This window comes from Xenopus laevis, chromosome 9_10L (assembly GCF_017654675.1).
Source record: "Xenopus laevis strain J_2021 chromosome 9_10L, Xenopus_laevis_v10.1, whole genome shotgun sequence".
Lineage (NCBI taxonomy): Eukaryota > Metazoa > Chordata > Amphibia > Anura > Pipidae > Xenopus > Xenopus laevis.
Genome location: NC_054387.1, coordinates 99,764,644 through 99,785,978, shown reverse-complemented (window position 1 = coordinate 99,785,978; position 21,335 = coordinate 99,764,644).

The following is a 21,335-nucleotide window of genomic DNA, read 5'->3' as shown; positions in this document are numbered from 1 at the left end:
AAAAGCCAAATAATTGACAAATCACACAAAATGAAGACCAATTGCAAATTGTCTCAAATTATCCCTGTCCATATGATACTACTCTACTACTCCTTTAGGGCTTCCAGATATTTGAATTTGTAAAGGATGATACAAGGTGGTGGGTGGTGGTGTTCCAATGATAATTCCTTTCTTTATGTCCTAGCCGCATTAATTAATTTGTTAATTGTTTATTACTTACTAAGCACTAGAAATATTAGCTTATTCTTCAAACAAGTTATCTTGCTTTTATATACACAGTAACAAACTTTCTTGCAATCTTGTACTTAGTTTTTGTCACTAATTAACTTTGTTGTTACTTTTTATTGTTGTAACACTTTGTATCCATGCATTTTATTGGTATTGTATCATTCTTGAAAATAATAAATTTTTCCATATAAATAAAGCAATGGAAAAGCTTATTCAAGAAAAAGAAAAATACTTTATTCACATGCTCTTTAATTTTTTAACTGTTCCTTCATCTTTCTGTAAGTACAGTTATTCAGTAAATATATGGGAAATAGTTCTTTAATAAAGGACAAGTAAAGTGAAATTTATTTTCACTGGGGGTGCCTAACCCATTGCCCACCAGTGAATTTCACTTTACTTATCCTTTAAATTAACCCTAGGGTGTTGTCTGCATATGATTGGTACCTTAGATTGTAAACTTCATTGGGACAGGCACTGAATGATGCATAATCCCTGTAAAAGCCCTGCATGAAATGGATAATAGATACAAATAAAATGAGTTCTTCTGTTTGAAAGGCATTCTTGTTTTCTTATTCTAAACAGCATGGAGGCATAGTGATTAGCATAATTCAGCCCACAGTACTGTTTGTGTGAGCTTCTATGTTCTCTGCTTGTTTGCATGAGTTTCCACTTGATTCATTGTCTACTAATGTGTGTAACAGTGTTTATGTCAATACAGGTATGAGACCTGTTATCCAGAATGCTCGGGACCTGCAGTTTGACTGTATCTGGCTATTGCGCTAAGAACTATATTTAATGAATCTTCTATTCATTTTCAGATAGCCAACTGCAAGAAGACTGCCTGGGTGTCTGCAATAATTTCCAGTTGCTTTGTCAGCTGCTCATGTCCTGCTTTTTATAAGCTACACATGCAGGCACCCTGGAAACCTTGAGTACTGTGTTCCATGGGGGAGCAGGGACTGTTAGGTCACTAGGGTCACCTCCTGCTATATTCTGCTTACTGTACAAATATATGAGCTGTTAAGGCAGCCCTATTCACTGGGGAGGTGACAATATAGGGTTTGCAACCCTATAGTCCTCCATAGGCCCAGGTTTATGATATGATCATTAATCTCCTAGTGCCAATGATTAGATCAGCCTAATTTGGCCCAGATCAAGTGTCCAAACCAGGCCCAGTTTAAGTTCGCCACGAGGTAACTGGGAAAGGGAGAAAAAAAACATTTAAATGCACTAAGGGGTGCCTAAAATACTCCCCAAGTAAATAAGGCTTTCCTTATCTTTTAAATGTTATATACAGAAATAGAGAGTTAATGTTATTTTAGATTATCATAAAGTAAATGTTAGGTTAATGGCCAATGTAGCAATTGTGGCCAGTTTGTCCCTATTTTCTACTCTTAGAACCCCAATATCACCTCATGGCTGGCAGTGGGTATCACATGATACCATGTAGGGAGGATTTTGTGCATTTTGACACCATATTTTTGACACCGTATGTACATGGAAAAAATGCTGCAGCCAAAACAACTAAAATTGCTAAATAGGCTTTAAAGACAGAACATGCAAAGTTATCATTTTCAGCAATTTTCAGATCTTGTTACAGTGACCTTTGAAAAAAAATCTACAGCCCAGATGGTATATTTAATTATAGAAATCCTTACGCCAGTGAATATTAAAATATCTCTGTGTTTGTATATTCTCTGCTTCATATTATGCTTTTTTTCTCATTGTGGACTATTTTTTCCCACAATATTTGCAGATTTCTTACCTGTATGGAACAGCTAGTTTTATCATTGCCATGCTTCTTTACTATAGTTTCTGTTATTCAACTTCTTTTCATCTTCTACCTTTCTTCATAAGAATACTTCCAGCATGGTGACAGCTACAAGGTTAGACTGCAGAGTGTTGAGGCAATTTTTGGAATAAATACATATTGCCACAGCAAGCACAGTGCCTTGTAAAAGTATTCAGAATAATTTCTTATAGATCTGAATGGCAAATGCTGAACTGAAATGCAAAATTAGTTTTTTTTACAACTCTATTTATAGCAATTTATTGTTCCAACGATAGTATAGTATACAAAAAGAGCTTCACGTGTAAGTAGTACTGGAGTTGCATCATGCAGTTAGTAAACATAACCAAACAAACCTAAGGAAACAATTGAAGGAGATAAAAATACAAGAAAAAAAATTAGGGATGTACCGAATCCACTATTTTGGATTCAGCAGAACCCACCGCAAATTAGGGGCGGGAAGGTGAAAACATTTTTTTCTTCTTTGATTTGTGACAAAAAGTCACACGATTTCCCTTCCCACCACTAATTTGCATATGAAAATTCAGATTCGCTTGGCTGGGCAGAAGGATGCGGCCGAATCCGAATCCTGCCAAAAAAGGCCAAATCCCGAACGACACATCCCCCCAAAAAATACATAATAGTGTAACAGTGCAAAAATGTACATAGATCACAAACCTATTATGGGCACCTCAGCTATTGTGATTTATTGACAAGGAAATTATCCCATGGTGACCAAATGGCAATATGAAGGTCAAGTTCATCATCCACGAGGGCTGAAAGGTAATGCATAGATTGAATACATTTGAGTCTATCAATGACCAATGTGACAGAAAGGGAAGGAGCTAGTCAGTGTAAAGCAATAGCCCAGCGGGTAGCTGCCAGAATTAGGGAAACAAGTTTGAGTGTCTGTAGAGTGAGTTTAGGATAAGGTAAGGATAATAATGCTGATTCAAAAGTAGGTTCAATGGTTACCCCTATAAACTGACATAACATTTCATAGACTTCAGTCCAGAGGGCTGAAACAATAGGGCAGTGCCACCAAGCATGAAGATAGTCTCCTATAACCAGCCCCTAAAACATATAGATGGAAAAATCATGAAAAAAAGTCATGTATACGGATAGAAGTAAGATATCAATAGAACATGACCTTATATGCTGTTTCTTTAACTCCGACATTGAGGGAGAGTTTCCTGATAGATAACCACATTTTTGCCCATGTTTCAGGTGAAATAGGGGAGCCCAGATCAGTCTCCCATGCTGCCATGTAACTGTGGGAAGTAGCTGGATCTACTTCAAACCTTTGAAAGTAAATCAATCAAATTATATTTTTAGTCCCAAGTGGGTTACGACAACAATGTTTATATAGTGAACCTTCTCATTTTGCCTGGTAGAGAAACTGGGAGTCGTCAAAGTGAGAAAGCTGATAACAAAACATTTCAGTATTAGGGACGGCATGAGAGTCATGAAGTTGGGAGAATGATTTCAGACCTCAGAATGACAACAAGTCATACAATATGCAAAATTGTAAGGCTGAATAAGTTAACCCTGGAGGGAAACGAAGGTTCCCAATGAATAGCTGCGTATAGCTTTGGGAAGTGTGTGGGATTAGTCTGTGTTTCAGGGACCCCCACAAACATAAATGGTACTTAATAACAGGATTTGTAATGTTGGCCTCAGTTTTTAGCAGACTCTATTAAGAGTATTTCCTTGTATTGCACATAATCCCTTTTCTTTCTATTTTAAGACAAATGGCCAGTACCTGCTGATGAAAAGCAGCCCCACAGCTTGGTGCTACCACCACCAAACTCCACTTTAGGTATAGTGTTATCAGGTGTGGGCAGGGTCAAGCTATATTTGGCCAAAGTTGAGTGCAATAAGTGGGGCACAAATCATTCTAAGTCTCATCTGACAACAACAAGTTTTACATCACAGCTGGCTCATTCTTTTTTGCAGTTTGGTAAACTCCAGATATGGCTTCTTGTGGAAATAGAATGGGTGATACAAAATACAGAGACTAATGCAAGACTTTTTGAGTTTAAAGCTTGGGTGAAAGTTTATCTTACAGCAGGGCAGTGATCCCACATACTAGGCCAGTAACACTGGAGCCGCTCAAAATCCAGTCAAAGAGAATCTTAATCCAATCAAGGATCTGTTGCACTATTTAAAAATGAAGGTGCACAAGCATCGCCACAATTGCTCCACAACAGTGTGTAAACCAATACATACTTACCCCAAAGAACCTAAAGCTGATATTGCTACAGAAGGTAAGTACAGTGATTACACAGCCAGATACAGTAGGTTCTGACTGTGTGTGATAAATATCATTGCAATGATTTCACAATAAAGGTATCAAATATAAAAACAAACAAATACAAAAAGTATTGTAGAAGTGATACCTATATTGGCTAACAATAAAAATACATTGCAAGCTTTCGGAGCACCAAGGCCCCTTCGTCAGGCAAAATACAAATGAAAGGTAGAAAGGCACAGCATATATACTGTTAGATCAGTGAAAGGTATTCATGGGCAATAAATTAGGATGTTACAGATAGATAGACATCAAATGTAGAGATAATACAGTGAATTAGGGTGGGTTGTAAATAGTCCACGAATAGTGTACACAAAAAGTCTACACCATTCTGGACCACTATTCACGTGCTTCATCCAATGTGGTATACATGATTACATGTACTAGGTGCTCTACAGGAGCCATATACATTGGTGAAACAGGACAAAAATTGGGCACAAGGATGAACCATCACAGACATAAAATCAACACCAAATCATGTGATACACCAGTGGGGCAACATTTCTGCAGTCAAAATCACAGTCTTCAGGACATGCAGGTCTTAATTCTAAAAGGGAACTTTAAAACTGAACGGGAAAGGAAGATTTATGAATTCAAATGTATGGAGTTAACACATTAAGGGTCAGGTTAATTTAGGGTCAGATTTCATGTCACACTATGTGACCTGACTGAATCCAGACTCCCGGACTATTTACAACCCACCCATATTCATTGTATTATCTCTACATTTGATCTCTATCTGTCTGTAACGTCCTAATTTATTGCCCATGAATACCTTTCACTGATCTAACAGTATATATGCTGTGCCTTTCTAGCTTTCATTTGTATTTTGCCTGACGAAGGGGCCTTGGTGCTCCGAAAGCTTGCAATGTATTTTTTTTATTGTTAGCCAATATAGGTATCACTTCTACAATTGTATATGTTTGTTTTTTTATTTGTTATCTTTGCTACTGGCTAACACGGTACCACAGTTTTTGTTTTGAACAATAAAGGTATGGGATCCCTTTTCCGAAAAAAAAAACCATTATCCACAAAGCTCAAAATTATAGGAGGGCCATCTCCCATAGACTCCAAAATAATCACATAATTCAATTTTTTAAAACTGATTTCCTTTTTCTCTGTAATAATAAAACAGTACCTTGTACTTGATCCCAACCAAGACATAATTAATCCTTACTGGAGACAAAACTATTCTATTCGATTTAATAACCGTTTAATTGTGTTTTAGTTGACTATGGAGATCCAAATTACAGAAAGACCCCTTATCCAGAAAGCTCCAGGTCCCAAGTGTTCTACATTACAGGTTCCATACCTGTACTGTTAATTACTCTTTTTCTATATATATATGTTTTCTATATATATATATATATATATATATATATATATATATATATATATATATATATATATATATATATATATATATATATATATATATATATATATATATATATATATATATATATATATATATATATATATATATATATATATAGAAATACAGATAGAAATACAGAAATGTATAGATAAATATAACCAAAAACGTATACTTTTTTTTTTACAGAGCCAGTAGAGGCAACCTTTCAAAATAAAAACAAGAAAAAAACACTTGATGTCTGACAAGATACTTAATACCGGCCTACTGTGGGGGAATAGCAGCAAGTGAATATACATTTCCTATATGTGAGTTTGGGAAAGAGCTCAGTGGCTGCACCATGCTGCAGGTTCCTCACACTGATGACTTTAATTACACTTGGGGACGGCAATTAGAGCAAGATTGCTGGTGTGGAAAATCCGTTACTTGCCTGTAGCTGGAAATCAGCAGATAGATTGGATTTGGAAAAACATTGTTGTCTGCTGGGAGAGGAAGCAGCCTGCTAAAGTGAGATTGCTAAATCTGTTAGGGAAGGTGAGACACATTAAGGTCATTCACTTCCATTAAGGTCTCTCTCAGAGGTGACATGAGTCTCATGGAGGTGCTTTAAAACACATACAGGTTGTTGCAGTATAGTTGTTGCTTATAAATCAGGGAGCTACTACCTCCAAACAGAAGACAGCAGGCACTCACAGATCCCACAAAAACAGGTTTGTAAAAGAACTGAAAACTTGCCTTGCGTGTTTTGTGCACTCAGGCACTTAATAATATCAAATCATAAGTGCCTGAGTGCATGAAACGCGTAAGGCAATGTATTGATTTATTTTGTGGCCTGAAATAAAGTTCTCCGTTGTTTTACAAGCCTGTTTTTGTGGGATCTGTGAGTGCCTGCTGTATTCTGTTTGGTTGGATACCTTCACTTTGAGCTAAAGGTCTGCAGCATGAGCACCCAGACCCCACATACTACTGGTGACATTACAAATTTATTGGCTTTGCAGTGGAAATTGTCTCCCCTGAATGGATCATTTATAACAGCTACTACATCCAACTCTTTATCTGTTATAAAACAACAACTCCATTTATTGGTTGGGGAGCTCTAGCAGCTTTTTGGCTTCATACTCTTATTCTTTTACTGAGTTGTGATTGACAAAAGGGATATCAATGTTGGAGATTGCTTCTGTTGCCTCTATGCAGACTCTTTCACATTGCCAGCAGTTTTTGGTTGGCCATGTCCCAGACTGTGACGCAGCCAATGACATTAATGTATATGGCCCCACATGGTTACTAGGCCACACCCCATGCTGGTTTATATATGGTATCACACTACAGGGGGGCTTTTAGACAGCTAAAGAAGGTTGTGGGTAGACAAGTAAAAAAACAAAGAATTCTCCAGTGAGGCTAAGGGTCAGGGCACAGGCAGATTCGGGGAGATTAGTCGCATGGTGCGACAAATCTTCTCTTCCTTGGGGCGTCTAATCTCCCGAAACTGTCTTCACGCCGACTAAAATAAAAATCGCCAGCAGGATGGCACTCGAAGCGATTCATTTACCAAAGTCGACCGAAGTTGCCTCACTTCGGGCGACTTCGGAAAACAAACCCCAACAGCTAGGGAAATGAACCACATGGTAAATACAGTATATAATTGCCACCTTACAATAATTATGCCAGACCAAAAAAAAACCGAATTCATAAAACATTATTTCTTTTTAATTTGGCCTAAACGTCAGATAACTGATAAGAACTTGAATATCTGCCCTGTTAATTAAAAGAACTTGAGTGCTGCAAATGTAATAACCCCTATGAGCACCGATACACTTATCAACCTAACAGTAATGTTCAAAAAATAGGCAAGAAATATGACTAACACTAAAGTGATTAGTACAGTTATGAGATCTGTTATCCGGAAACCCCTTAGACTCCATTTTAATCAAATAATTCAAATTGTATACAATTATTTCCTTTCTCTCTGTATTAATAAAACAGTACCTTGTACTTGATCCCAACTAAGATTTAATTAATCCTTATTGGAAGCAAAACCAGTCTACTGGGTTTATTTAATGTTTACATAGTTTTCTAGACTTGTGTTGTGAAAATTATGAAATTAAGGCATTAAGAAAAGATTTGTTATCCTGAAAGCCCCAGGTCTTGATCATTCTGGATAACAAATCCCATTCTTGTACCTGTATTCCTAAATGGTTGGCAATGGCTACAATAATCAGCCAGAATTATAATAAGGTTCCACTTATGGGCACAGAAGTGAAAAACCAATTAACTGTGACCAAGCATGTGCCCCTGCAATTCCAATCATAGCTGCTTCTTTGCATGTGATCGTATGATAGTCACAGACTTACAGCTTTCTTCATCATTAGATTGTTGTGCCCACATACATGCAGTCACTTCATATTACTCATGTTTTACTGATTAATCTCTGTAGAAGAAACCGCAGCACGAAGCATTTCAGCAATTTTTTAAAGTAGATAATTGTTATTTCAGGGTTATGTTCAGGAGCGCAAGGGTGCTGGGGCCCCTCAAAGTTGATATATAGAACTGTTGTCTGTTAAGTCCCAAATACTCTGATCTGGGCCTCTGAGATCATAATGGTAGTGATCCTGAGTGCAAAGAATTGCTCTCTCCCAAAAGGGGGAATGAATTAGGGAAAAGGTTCTCTCAGTAGAAAGCAAACATGAAAGATGGATGGCTCCATAACCTGCGTAGTGCACATCCATATCAATTGCTTGACACCCTGAGTACAGCACTTTAAATGAGCTAGTACTAGGCTTAAAGAAGCTAACTAAAGAAGCAGAGAACTGGCTGGTGTAGAATGCAACAAATTAGCCCAGTGCCCTAATAAAGATTAACGCTAGGTTTCACGCTAAAGGCCCAATCTTTCTTTTTACTGTAATTATAATTATAAATAACAGTAAAGACAGGGCACCTGAGGAGCAGCTCTCAAATTAAATCCAGTGCAAATGTTCCATAAAGTATAACTGAAACGTCATTAATTGATATTTGTGTCTCTGTTGATGTCAGTGGGCGGGGCTGTGACACGGCGATCAAGGGAGTCCCGCCCGGTTCCCCTTATTTGGAAAACCGGGCAGGAAGTATAGACCAGGGCAGCCCCTCAAAATACCGGGCTGTCCAGGTCAAAACCGGACAGGTGGTAACCTTAGAGAAATGTCTATAAAAAAACAAAAACCCTAACGCATTTGCACATAACAATATAAGATGATGTTGCTATGGGTTTTACTTTGCATTACTTAGTAACTCAGTGAAGTGTGAAGATGTTACTTTGCCCTGGTAAACAGCGAATAAATAAATAAATGAACTAGTGCCAATTAGCGTTTACGTTCTAAATGAGTTAGAGAATAAGTAAAATAGAGGGTCGTTGAAAGCTTTTTATGGTCTTCATGTATCTGGAGAAAGCTCGGACCATCAAAATGATCTTGGGAATGATTGAAGTTCTACAGGGACTGAGCGGATGTAGCAGCTGCACTAAAAGGAAAGCTACAGATCAGAGGTTACAAAATGAAGGTCAGAAGCAACAGAACAAAATTATATAGATGCCTATATTGTCAAAATTATCCAACACTATTAAATAACCCAGAATATAAGCAGGCAGAAACCCGTTATCCAGAAATCTCAGAATTATGGGAAGGCCATCTCCCATATAGTCTATTTTAATTAAAATGATTTTTTTCTTCCTAGCCAAGATATAATTAATCAGTATTCGAGGCAAAACAATCCTATTGGATTTATTTTATATTTAAATTATTTTTTAGTAGACTTATCTGGAAAACCCCAGGTCCCGAGCATTGTGGATAACCTGTATTTTCAGTATGTAAAAGCAAATAATGAAGACGAATAGGGATGCAACAGCTGCTGAAAGCAACATGAGGGAAACTGGTGCCTGAAATAACTTTTGTGTCATTGATTGTAACATGAACAGACATCTCAAGTTAACCGTATGAGAGCCACCAATAATTGCAATTGACGAGTGAGTAATAGATTTGTATATTTCTGAACTCACCACCAGAGTGCCTTATTTTATGCCTTATTTTATAATTTCTCTAATATGAATTGCATTAGAGAATACAGGTATGGGATCTGTTATCCAGAAACCCATTCTCCAGACAGTTTCCTAATTACAAAAATGCTGTCTCCCACAGACTCCGTTATAATCAAATAATCCAAATTTTTAAAAATGATTTCCTTTTTCTCTGTAATAATAAAACAGTACCATGTACTTGATCCAAACTAAGATATAATTGCAAGTCCGGGCCTGCTCTGGTATGTGAACTAACTGTAAAAACTGGAACTACTAAACACAGTAAAGGCAGTAGAGGACTCAGGGCCATATTTTCTATATTGCAGCATCGGCTGGTGGCCTTTATACTGAAAAAATTAACTTTTTTAAAACTCTCAGATGCCAGATTTCACAGCAAGTATCCTGTGGTGGATCTAAGAGTGAAAGGAGACAATTGAGAATATCACCAATCAGATATGAGTGGGGACAGACTAAAAATCTGAATCAGAATAATTAGCAGGGCATCAACGAGTCAGTACTGTTACCTGAATCACAGAAGAACACATACTATTCCTGCTAATCCTACGATCCATTATCCAGAAACCCATTATCCAGATAGATCTGAAAGATCTCCCATTAACTCTATCAAATTATTTACATTGTTGATTTCCTTTGTCTCTGTAGTAATAATAAAACAGTACGCTGTACCTTATCAAGGTAAACTGGACATCGCAGCACACTCCGGAATCAAAGATCACGCAGTTCCATGTAAGAGGTCTCTGAGGAAGTACGTTGGTGCGAAACGCGTCAGACCTTGGGCTGTTTTTTCCTTTTAATTGAATGTAACAATAAAGACGGATACTTTTAATCTTACATAGAACTGAGTGATCTTTGATTCTGGAGTGCAATGTGACGTCCAGTTTACCTTGGTGAAATTGCCTCCTTAGCGACAGACTCGGGCCGGCAGCACCCGGGTCACACTACAAAGTGCGTAAGTCAATCCATATGTAATTATTTATGGGAGATTGAACATATGAAAGTGCCGTGGGTGGATCTGACCAGAACAATAAGAGCAGGGTTCGGGGCAAAATGCACCCGAACCACTTCATTTGAACGGTGGGCGGTGATTGAGCCCCGTAAACTGTTTAAAGGAGAAGGAAACCCCTCCCCCTCCCCTGTGTTGCCCCCTCCCTCCTCCCCTCTGGCCTACCTGTCCCCCTGGGCAAATGCCCCTAACTTGTTACTCACCCCTCTGCGCAGGTCCTGTCCACGGAGTTCACAGTCGCCATCTTCTCCCACGCGCGTCTTCTTCCTGCTTTGACCGGCGTCTTCTGGCACATGCGCAGTAGGAACAGTTACCGGTATGGTTCTACTGCGCATGCGCCAAATGTCATTAAGGGAGGGGGGCAATACAGGGGAGGGGGAGGGGTTTTGCGCCCAGGGGGTTTCCTTCTCCTTTAAAAATAGGATTGGTGGTGAATAGGAGTTTACTGAAGAATTCCTGAAAGGGTGCTGGACTTTATTGTATATATATACCTTTTACTTTAGTCCAGCTAAGATGTAATTAATTCTAATTAGAGGCAAAACAATTCTATTGGGTTTAATTCCTGTTTTAATGTATTTTTAGTAAACCTAAGGTATGGAGATTCAAATGACAGAAAGACCCCTTATCCAGAAAACCCCATGTCCCATGCATTCTGGATAACAGGCCTCATACCTGCACTTCAAAATTTGGGCATGATAATCGTACCTTTCATAAATAGAAAAACATTTGGACGCTCAGTTAGAATGCTATCATGACTATGACTGCAATAGAGAGTTTCGTTTTTACGAGAATAGCACACTGGTATGTTGGCAAATAGCATTTCAGGCTACCCAGTTTTTTGTGCAATGTACCTCTTTGCACTTTTGCAAAAGATTTTAACATGAACTGGACAGAAACAAATAACTGAAATATATAATATACATTATTGGTGTTAATGATCCTTTCATTAAAAAACAAAACAAAATCATTGAAAACCAATTGCAAATTGTTTAAAAATCACTGCCAACATCACACATAAATTTAATTTTCAAGACACGTTTTATTTTGCAGGGAGCCAAATCATTTCGTATCGCTCAGTATCTGCAGCTGCAGGACCATTCCCAAATGGATGTCCCTTCTTAAATGTTTAATGTTATTTTTCAAATTCCCTACTGGCTTGTAGCAGACGTTGGAATCTCCAAGTGCATTTTCCCAAAATTTCTGGCATGTAGCTTAACGGTTCAGCCCTGCCCCCCAGCCCATATGTTGACTCTGAAATATTTCTCGCATTATGTCAGCTCTGGTGAATGCTGAACTGACCAATGTGTGTCCCATGTTAGTTCTTACACAGTGCTGCCGATGTGGATTTATAAACACATCATGCTAATTACTGGAGCAGACAGATGTATGATTAGGTATAAAACTAACGAATTTCTACCCTCTAAACATCCTTCATGTATCTACAGTACCTCAGCTCAAGCTTAGGCCAATCAGCTGGTAGTGCATGGAAGCACATTCGCACTAGATAGCTGTGGGAAAATAACATTTTGTACAGTATATCTATATTGTTCTCTAATTTCTATAATATGTTGGACATTTGCCAACTAGGCCCCCAGCCTTAGAGGGGCCCCTTAGAGGAGGAACTAGATACAATTACAGGACTTAATTTATTTCTCATTGAAATAAGAAACTTTATATATGATTGGGTCCTGGGATTTTCCAGATCTTTCCTTAATTTGGATTTTTGGATCATAGCTTAAAGGAGAAGTAAAGCTTAACTAAAGAAGTAGGCTAGAAATGTTGCACATTAAAGGGATACTGTCATGGGAAAAACATTTTTTTTTTTCAAAATGAATCAGTTAATAGTGCTGCTCCAGCAGAATTCTGCACTGAAATCCATTTCTCAAAAGAGCAAACAGATTTTTTTTATATTAAATTTTGAAATCTGACATGGGGCTAGACATATTGTGAATTTCCCAGCTGCCCCAAGTCATGTGACTTGTGCTCTGATAAACTTCAATCACTCTTTACTGCTGTACTGCAAGTTGGAGTGAAATCACCCCTCCCTTTTCCCCCCAGCAGCCAAACAAAAGAACAATGGGAAGGTAACCAGATAACAACTCCCTAACACAAGATAACAGCTGCCTGGTAGATCTAAGAATAACACTCAATAGTAAAAACCCATGTCCCACTGAGACACATTCAGTTACATTGAGAAGGAAAACAGCAGCCTGCCAGAAAGCATTTCTCTCCTAAAGTGCAGGCACTAGTCACATGACCTGGGGAAGCTGGGAAATTGACAAAATGTCTAGCCCCATATCAGATTTCAAAATTGAATATAAAAAAATCTGTTTGCTCTTTTGAGAAATGGATTTCAGTGCAGATGTCTGCTGGAGCAGCACTATTAACTGATGCTTTTTGAAAAAAACATGTTTTCCCATGACAGGATCCCTTTAAGTATCATGCTTTGAGCTTCTGTACCAGCCCAAGGCAACCACAGCCCTTTAGCAGTAAAGATCTGTTTCTCCAAAGATGCCCCAGTAGCTCCCCATATTCTTTTCTGCTGATTCACTGCACATGCTCTGTGCTGCTGTTACATACTGAGCTTGGGCACCCATTAACAATATACAGTACACATAGAATATAAATGTCACAAAATAAGGCTAATTAGTAATTAATACAGATAATTACTACATGGCAGCACAGAAACCAGTGCAATTAGCATCAGAATTTAATAATCAGCCCTGTAGCATCAGCTTATATTACAGCCCAACTTCATTTTCTGCTGGATAATTTGCGATGACCCCTAAACTCAGCTTCTCAACAGCTGCTCAGAGCCCACTGAGCATGTGAGTGTCACAGACACTTTCCAAGATGGTGACCCCCTGTGACAAGTTTGCAGTCCTGGATCATTGCTGTTATTCAATAGCTGAAACTTTAGGCTGGTGCAATAAGTGCTGTCTATAAAATATGACATCTCAATAGACTTTTTTTTATTATTACAGAGAAAAAGGTAATCATTTTTAAAAATTAGAATTATTTGCTTATAATGGAATGTATCGGAGATGATCTTTCTGAAATTTGGAGCTTTCTGGATAACGGGTTTCTGGATAATGAATTCCATACCTGTATATATATATATATATATATATATAACAAAACCAAGAGGATTGGTGCACTCAGAATACCAAAATAAAGCCTTGGTGCGAGAACAAGGTCAAGTATCTAAATAAACAAAAGGGAGTCCGCACTCGAAGGTCTTGTGAAGAAAAAAATATGTTTAAACATATTTTTTTCTTCACAAGACCTTCGAGTGCGGACTCCCTTTTGTTTATTTATATATATATATATATATATATATATATATATATATATATATATATATACTGTGTAACTGCCTCCGATATATTCATCTATATCTCCAGATATATCGCCCTAGCCTGTATTGCCAAGAGCCACCTCTTTTCTAAAGCTCCTCATACACGAGCCAATATAACCTGCTGACATATTAAGTTGGCAGCTTATTGGGCAGTGTATGAGAGTCTCCGACGGACTTCCCTGATCTGTTTGTTGATGTGGTTCTCGATCCGACTGCCCGTATTATACTCATTGTGGGGAGAGATCTGCTTATTTGGCAACATCGAAAAAATGAGCGGATCTCCCTATGTATAGTCAGCTTAACTGCAGCCCTGTTAAAGTCCTCCTTTTTAAGTGTTTCCTTGTGCATATCACTGTTGATTTGTGATATAGACCAATCTTTGTATGCTTACAACAGGAGGTTAAGTATGTAATGCACGCCAATAAGTTTTACTTAATATCTTACCATATATTTTAGCCTTTGGGATAAGTGCCAGATCTGGAATGTGGTTTACATTATTACAGATACAGTAATGTGTTTCACAGCCCAGACAAACTTAATGTATTTTAAGATCAATGAAATATTCTGTTTATGAAGAACAGTTAAATGGACTGCATGTTTATCTTCTAGCAAGTTCCTTCAGTGCCAGGATAATTACAGTACAAGTCACAAAAAATGCAATGTGAAATTGTGTATCTGTAACTCAAAAAAATCTTGTAGTTATTATTATTATTAGTAATAATAATAATAATAGAATTTTCAACAGATTCAGCAGTGCTGTACAATAAATGAGTTTATACTTTGACCATACAGAATTACATACAAAGCAATTAATACCTGATACAAGAGGTGATTACTTAAATATTCCAATATTTGGCTGTTTATTAGTTTGAGTCCACCTGTGAATCTTTGCTGGTTAGATCTACTGCTCTACAGAATATCCATGGAAAATGTATTGTAAAGACAGCAGCACTCCTGCCCTATTTTATCCACCAGCTGACACTATGTTTCATTAAAAAATGGGGTATAACTAGAATGGTGGATCTCTCTGTAGTTTGATTGGATTGGGGGTGTGACAGTACTCCTAACAGACCTTCAAACTTGGCCAGGCCCTAGGAAAGTAATTTAATATGTCCCTGAATAGCGGCCCATCTGGCCTTTGGATTGCCACATTTGGATTTGTCAAAAAATGAACAAAAGGGCAAACTGATGACATGGGGATGTGATACCAGAGGTAAGTATTGGTAGGATTTTTGTTGAGGTTTTACGATGCTTAATCCTTGACAGATAGTTTTGAGCTGAAAAGACACATGAAAAAAAAGTCTTACATTAAAAACTGGACAGGTGATGACAGGCTGAGACCCCTGAGAGGCAAGAAGTAAGAGTAAGCACAAACAATAAAATATAGTGTATTTTACTGAGGATTGTGAGGTTACACCCCAACAAACCATAACCAACAGCTCATGTCTGTGGTCAGAGTGTAAAAACAGCTGACCAGACCCAACAAGGCAGATGATAAAAAAATTCACAGTAATGTACCGTGGGATAATGAGCCTAACGACTCACCAAATTGAATTCTATGGAAGTTCATATTAAAAGTTATCGTTTAGTTTGTTATAGAATGGCAATTCTAAACAACCTTTTAATTGGCCTTCATTTTTTTATTTTTAATAGTTTTTTGAATGATTTGCCTTTTTCTTCTGACTCTTCCAGCTTTCAAATGGGGGTCACTGACCCCATCTAAAAAAACAAATGCTCTGTCAGGCTACCCTTTATTTGTAATTGCTACTTTTTCTTACTAAACTTATTGTGGTTAAATGGCTTTTTAGCAAGTAAGGGAATACAGGGTTATGGGAGATAGCTCATAGTACAAACCAGGGACTAGTCCGAAGGTAAATTGGAGAGGTTTCAGATGGGGTTTTTCGCCTTCCTCTGGATCAACTGGCAGTTAGACAGGTTACAATACAGTTAAAAGGTTGAACTTGATGGATTGTGTCTTTTTTTCAACCTAACTTACTATGTTACTATTTATGCCCTCTCCTATTCATATATCAGTCTCTTATTCAAATCAACGAATGGTTGCTAGGGTAATTTGGACCCTAGCAAGCAGACTGCTGAAATTTCAAACTAGAGAGCTTCTGAATAAAATGCTTAATAACTCAAATAAATGAAATAAAAAAAAAATGAAAACCAATCGCAAATTGTATCAGAATATCACTCTCTACATCATACTAAAAGTTAATTTAAAGGTGAACAACCCATTTAAAAGCTACTCTGTATATTCCTAACAGGTACGGCAAATGGGGCACTATAAGGAGTCCACTATGATGTGGTTAAGGATGGGGGTGGAAGGCCTCTGGAAGTGGCCTAAGGTTTTTAAATGACTTCTGTTATAAATTTTCAATTGTTTTAATGTGCATTTAATAATTGCTTAGCACGGAATCCTCTTTTATTATGCAAATACAGGTTTTGGATTGGTTGCATAATTTATGTATATTTTGCAGCTGGGAGGATAAAGCCTTTGTTTTTCTGAAGAAAAAATGAATTCCAGTATTTCAGAAACAGATGATGGCCAAGGTATTATTGTACTGATTTAGGTTATAGTTTTGGTATTGTTCTGACATATATTCCTGCGTAGCTCTGAAATAACTTGCCTCACATGTTTGTACTTTCTATTTTTGCTAAGATTAATGCTTGTCTCACAACATGCTTAATGTCTCATGTCTCTTACAGGATGCGAGCAGAGTAAAAATAGCTTATGCCTCCTCCCTACTGACCCACATGGATAAATAGAAAATCTATCCCACTTGATCATGCAGCTAATTTTACCTGGCTGATGCTGTTGACCAGGCACATACAAATGTAAATAAAAACACTTGAATTTGCTGCAGCATTTATGGGCTGAAAAGCTGGTCTCATCAGGCCTTTCCTATTTAAGTGAATAGAAGGTGTCAAGGACTGTTTCAGGACTGGGAAATGCCTCATGTGCCACAACTAGGTTTGCCACCTTTTCTGGGGAAAAATACCGGCCTTCCTATATTTTGCTATTTCACCCCTATTAATAACATTGGCATCAGACACCATCTTTACCGGATGGGCCGGTAAAATACCGACCAGGTGGCCACAACCCTAAAGGCTGCCGATAGACCGAGTCTGCAGCTTATTGGCCCGTGTGTGGGGCCATCCGACAGGCTTCCCCAATCGATATCTGGCCAATCTCAATAGGGCAGGTTAAAAAATCCCGTTGGATTGCGGCCACATCTGTGCGTTTATGTGGTCCCGAGATCCGACCGGCCGTTTCGGATGCATTATGATCAGATCGTTGGGCCCTAGGGCCCATGGTCGGATCAGCCCGATATCGCCCACTTCAGTGTGGGCATATCGAGGAGAGATACGCTCATTCGGCGACATCGTCAAACAAGCGAATCTCTACGTCTATGGCCACCTAGGGTAGAACTACACAAGCACGTTTACCTGCGATAGCATCTGTTCTGAGGCGCTGAGATGAAGTAGTTCTACCCTTAATCTCAATTAATAATATTTATTTTTGGTGCTACTCTTCCTTTATTACTCTGTGAAATCTTGAGCTAATCATCCCCTGCAGACAAGAGAAAATGACTCAATAGCTGGAGAAAGATTAGACTATTGACACCCGTGTTCTAATAACACATTTTCAACAACACACTTTAAGAAGTCATAAACCTAAATATGTTCCTTGTGTACGGCTGATAAATATAAAATACCAAGCTAGGCTGATGAGACTGGATTTTTGTAAAATTATTCCCTGCAACCGAGAGGTGAAGTTTTGATTTTCTGATACACAGCAAAAGCCACTGATGATTTACAAACAGTGGCCAAATTATTTGTCGCATCACATGTTTGATGACCAAATTATATTAAAATGATGATACAGATATGGGACCTGTTATCCAAAATGCTCTGGACCTGGGATCTTCTGGATAATGGATCTTTCTGTAATTTGTATCTTCATACCTTAAGTCTACTAGAAAATCATGTAAAGATTAATTAAACCAAATAGGCTGGTTTTGCTTCCAATAAGGATTAATTATATCTTAGTTGGAATCAAGTACAAGCTACTGTTTTATTATTACACAAAAATAGGAAATCATTTTTTAATATTTGGATTATTTGAATAAAATGGAGTCTATGGGAGATGGACCTTCCGTAATTCTGAGCTTTCTGGATAACAGGTTTCCGGATAATGGATCCCGCACCTGTGCAAAGAAGTCTATGGAGCTTTTAAGCACAGGCTGTAAAACTACCTTGGAAGACCACATCCAGTCTATGGGGATGCAGTTTGACAGCCCTACTCTATATTAAAACAAACCACCTAGCTGGAAACAGTTTTAATCATTAATAAATCAAGTGCAGCGGTTGCCCACAGAGTATTTGAGTGGCTCTTTCCATTGCTGAATGTCTGCAAGAGAGTAATGCACTGGTAAATTATTCAGCTTGCGGTGTGCAGTTTATTTTATACAGTATATTTGCACTAACAGAAAAATAAACATTCCCATAGGTTTGCCAATAGCCTGCGCAAAGAGAAAGCTAATATAAAATTTACAAGTATGGGATCTATTATCCAGAATGCTCAGAACCTGGGGTTTTCTAGATAAGGGATCTTTCCGTAATTTGGATCTCCATACCATGACTCTGCTAAAAATCTAACTAATAAGATTGTTTTGCCACCATTATGGATTCATACAGCTTAGTCGGGATCAAGTACATGGTTCTGTGTTATTATTACAGAGAACATTGTGATGTTTTTTATCATTTCAATTTTTTTGCTTAAAATGTTGTCTATGGGTGATGGCCTTACGTTAATTCTGAGCTTTCCCATATCTGTATTTTAACATATATAGTTTTTTTTATAGTTTTTGAATTATTTGCCCTTTTCTTCTGACTCTTTTCAGCTTTCAAATGGGGGTCACTGACCCCATTTAAAAAACAAATACTCTGTAAAGCCACATTGTTGTGGCTACTTTTTATTCCTCGTCCTTCTATTCAGGCCCTCTCCTATTCATATTCAAATCAGTGCATTGTTGCTCTGGCAATTGGACCCTAGAAACCAGATAGCTGAAATTGCAAAATGGAGAGCTGTTGAATAAAAAGCTAAATAACTCAATTAAGCCACAAACAATTAAAAATAAAAACCAGTTGCAAATTTTCTCTGAAAATCACTCTCTGCATCATACTTAATTTAAATGTGAATAACCCTTTTAATGTGATGTAGGGTCAGTGAAATAATTCCCAAGGGTAGGTATAAAGCATGGGTTATCCTCTTTGAAGAACAACAGGAAAGGATGTAGCTAATTAACAATTAAGACTCATCCTATTACTGTAACAAACCAAATGTGTCCAGTTGGTGCAAAAAAAAGCAGAAAGGGTGTCTGGCCAAATTGTCAATCTGATGTTTCACAAGTTTACACCCTTATATTTTAACACAGGAAAACATTGTCAGTTCAGAATCACCCACTGTATTTGTCTCTTTATGTGTCCATCAATCACAGGAAAATAACTTCTTTATTTGCTTAGGTTAGCATCTGCTGTAGATTTACTTGGTCAGTACAGTAAGTGGCGAGAGAGACTAGCAGCTGCACATCCAGTCTCAATGATAAGTCTGATGGGTTCCATGTCAGGGAAATGCTGTATCTATAGGACAGTATTCCTGCAGCCTGAACCTGGGGAAAATAAATTGGAATCTTTTTTGTAGTTTGTAGTAATTACAGTATGCTGTGTCAAAATGCCAACATTTAGCATGCTTGTGCAATGTCAGGGTAACTTTTTGATTTTGGGGTAGGTTTGTCAAATTTTACCTTTTCCACTTTAGTAAATGGGCCCCATTGAGTTGCCAGGTTATAAAATCTCTTGGGCTTTATGCCCCTGGAGCAATTGCCCACATTACATACACTTGTTTTTTGGATTGCTGGTGCTGTCAAGGGATTCATTTAAAAAGGGTTACATTAGTGCAACAAAGGGGTGCTGCATTTGTCAACAGATCTTATATTAGTGTGCAATAAAAATGCTTCTTTACCTATTATAAATACCAGGGCTTCTTGGGCCTACATATCTTATAGTGAAAGGTTATGTGCAGTTCTGCTTTTTCCCTATGTGATACTATCCCATAGGAGTCCATTATAAGAATGTTTTATAGGTGTGATTCTGCTATGGCTATTTGCTGTTTTCTGACTTGCAAATAAACCTTTGGATGCCAAGTTATTGGACTTAAGCCTGTTCCCAGGGTCAAGCTCCCTCCTAAGCCCTTATTTCTGTTCCCAAGGCCTTGCGACCCTGACATATTGCCAGTAGCTTGTAAAAAAACATAACAGATGTCAAGAGTGGATCAATAAGAGGATTTGTTATGTGAAATAAACTTTGTCGATAAAATGAGGAATATTGATGGCCTTACAGCGCAGCCTTCATTGCATCTATGACTGAAGCCAGAACCCATTCATGCCACTGATGTCATTGGACAGATTTGCAGTTTTTCATCTTTTTTGATCTTCAAATATTCTCCAAGTGGATCCTGTAGTCTTTGTGGCTGAGCAAAAAATATGATGCACTAAAGGAATTCTCGAAAGAGGTTTTTCTCTAAAGACTGTTCTGTTCATTATTAGGTTGTGGATAATCAAAATGGATAATCAAAATGATTATTTATTGCAGTATCATTTTCAGTCTCTTAATTCTTATCCCCATTATGTAACGACCCACACTTGCTAAAGGGCATTCTTTGAGCAGTGTAATAAAATCTGTATGGAGGAATGTAATAAAAGTTGTCTTTTTTTTTTTTTACACTTGTGGGTTTTTAACCACTGATAAAAAGCTTGCCACCTTAAATCTGCAAAATAAAGGGTTCACATAAAGCTGAGCTCCCCCTGTAGCGCGTCTCCTCTCCTGCCAACAGCAATCGCGAGATTACACCGAAGCCAACAGCTCCGATTGCGCTCACCGGATAAACTCAACAGAGACCGTCATCCACCTTATTTATGCACACATTGTGAGGAAGCGCCAATTGTAGGGGCATGAAACGTGTAAGCTGTTCGCACAGTGTTTGCCACCATATCACAATGAGCGCAATTGCTGAGCATCGATGTGTATGGAGTTTAAGGAGAATTCAACCCCCTCTGCTGATTCACAAACGCCATCTTCCAGGGCTTCGGTAATCTTCAAGTCTTCTTCTGGTGCTTTGGCAATTTCCGTCACTTCCG